This window comes from Argentina silus (assembly GCF_951799395.1).
Source record: "Argentina silus genome assembly, chromosome: 9".
NCBI lineage: Eukaryota > Metazoa > Chordata > Actinopteri > Argentiniformes > Argentinidae > Argentina > Argentina silus.
The window spans coordinates 23,657,835-23,660,334 of NC_139663.1; the positions used below are offsets into that span (position 1 = coordinate 23,657,835).

General features: G+C 50.4%; 1 protein-coding gene across 1 annotated transcript in view; it reads left to right on the top strand.

Moving 5' to 3' along the window:
• The window catches only part of LOC310809937 (retinoic acid receptor alpha-B-like), a gene marked incomplete at its 3' end in the record, with an annotated part of 21,140 nt that overhangs the window by 1,451 nt on the left and 17,189 nt on the right, over positions 1-2,500 (top strand). The gene's annotated exons all lie outside the window — the stretch shown is intronic.

The following is a 2,500-nucleotide window of genomic DNA, read 5'->3' on the forward strand; positions in this document are numbered from 1 at the left end:
GTAGTGTCTGTGTGAGACGTCTGTAGTGTTTGTGAGAGGTCTGTGGTGTCTGTAGTGTCTGTGTGAGAGGTCTGTAGTGTCTGTGAGAGGTCTGTAGTGTCAGAGGTCTGTGGTGTCTGTAGTGTCTGTGTGAGAGGTCTGTAGTGTCTGTAGTGTCTGTGTGAGGTCTAATTCACACAAACACACACTTCTATGATTAACCTGAATGATCTCCACTCTGACCCACTCAGGGTTAATCTAGATGTGTGTGTGTGTGTGTGCTCCAGGACTATGACTGATGGTACTGGTTCTGATGGAAGGTTTTACTGATGATGATGATGATGATGATGTGTAGTTGATTCACTGACTTAGACACATGTAACAAGGGTTCCGAACCCAGTGGTTCTGGTTAACTATCTAATGACATGGTTGTTGTCAACGGTAACGCATTCTGATGTTTCTGATGTGTGTGTGTGTGTGTGTGTGTGTGTGTGTGTGTGTGTGTGTGTGTGTTCTGATCTCCCTGTTCCACTTTCACATGGAGATGGGCACCCTTGATTAGAGGGTTAATCACATCCACACACACTAGACATGTCATAGACTACGGAGGGAGGGAGGAGGGGGGGGAGGGAGGGGGGAGGAGTCATATCATTTGCAGCAGATTACAGTATAGGACACAACACACACACTGGCCTACACACTACACACATACACACTACACACATACACACTACACACATACACACTGGCCTACAGACAGGAGACAGTTTACGATGGCCTAAACACACGTTAACAACATGAGCGAGGTCAGCAGACCGCCTCTCCCCCCCCCCACTGAGAAGGACCGGCTCCCCCCTCCCCACTGAGAAAGACTGGCCATGTGGTCATTGTGCCTGGAGGTGGAGGTGGTCCGTGTCCTGGAGGTGGAGGTGGTCTGTGTCCTGGAGGTGGAGGTGGAGGTGGTCCGTGTCCTGGAGAAACAGCTCTTCTAGCAGGGAGGGGGTCTTCATCCTAAAGGAAGACAGGTTCTAGCAGGGAGGGGGTCTTCATCCTAAAGGAAGACAGGTTCTTGCAGGGAGGGGGTCTTCATCCTAAAGGAAGAAGGTTCTAGCAGGGAGGGGGTCTTCATCCTAAAGGAAGACAGGTTCTAGCAGGGAGGGGGTCTTCATCCTAAAGGAAGACAGGTTCTAGCAGGGAGGGGGTCTTCATCCTAAAGGAAGACAGGTTCTAGCAGGGAGGGGGTCTTCATCCTAAAGGAAGACAGGTTCTAGCAGGGAGGGGGTCTTCATCCTAAAGGAAGACAGGTTCTTGCAGGGAGGGGGTCTTCATCCTAAAGGAAGACAGGTTCTAGCAGGGAGGGGGTCTTCATCCTAAAGGAAGACAGGTTCTTGCAGGGAGGGGGTCTTCATCCTAAAGGAAGACAGGTTCTAGCAGGGAGGGGGTCTTCATCCTAAAGGAAGACAGGTTCTTGCAGGGAGGGGGTCTTCATCCTAAAGGAAGACAGGTTCTAGCAGGGAGGGGGTCTTCATCCTAAAGGAAGAAGGTTCTAGCAGGGAGGGGGTCTTCATCCTAAAGGAAGACAGGTTCTTGCAGGGAGGGGGTCTTCATCCTAAAGGAAGAAGGTTCTGATCAGGATAAAGACGGTTTAAGCCCCCCTCAACCTCCAACCATACCAGCATCCCCCTCAACCTCCAACCATACCAGCATCCCCCTCTCCTCTGGGAGGGACAGACAGACACTGACTGACTGACAGACACTGACAGTCAGTGTGTGTGTGTCTGTCTGTCAGTCAGTCTCGGCCTGCAGTCCTCTGCTTGCTCTGTCACCGTGGTAACTTTGACCATTGGCTAATGTGATCTGGACATTAATTAATGAATTAAGGTAATTTAATAACTTGTATACAGCCATAACATCACATCGCAGCCTGGTCTGGCGGGGCACAGTAAACCCCTCAGAGGAGCACATGACGTGATGATGATGTCACAGATGTCCCAGGGTTCAGCCTGACGATGATCATCATCAAAACCCCACTCACGTTTATTCCTGTAAAGATACGCAGAAAATACCTTTAAAACGCTGAATTCACTGAGGAACACTTTACCTTTGACTCTTAACAACCATGTCATTGGCGATCAAAGATAGAGGAACTATCATTACCAAGTATAGAGTTAAATTAACTAAGTATATATTTAGTGTTTTGAGTCTGTCTGATTCCACTGTGGTCCTGAGAGGTTCCACACTCTGACAGACAGACAGGACTGCTGGAGATTCATCTCTGTGAGACCAAACGGGGGGAGGGGGAGGAGAGAGGGAGAGGGGGAGGAGAGAGGGGGAGGAGAGAGAGAGAGGGAGGGAGGGAGGGAGAGAGAGAGGGGGGGGCAGGTTGTAAAACAGCAGAGAAAAGAGTTGAGAAAGAGAAACTGAGGAGAGATCATAAAGTTGAGGCTGTAAAACCGAGGGGGGGGGGGGGTGTGGGGAGGGAGGAGGGGTGTAGGGAGGGAGAGGGTGAGGGTGAGGGTGA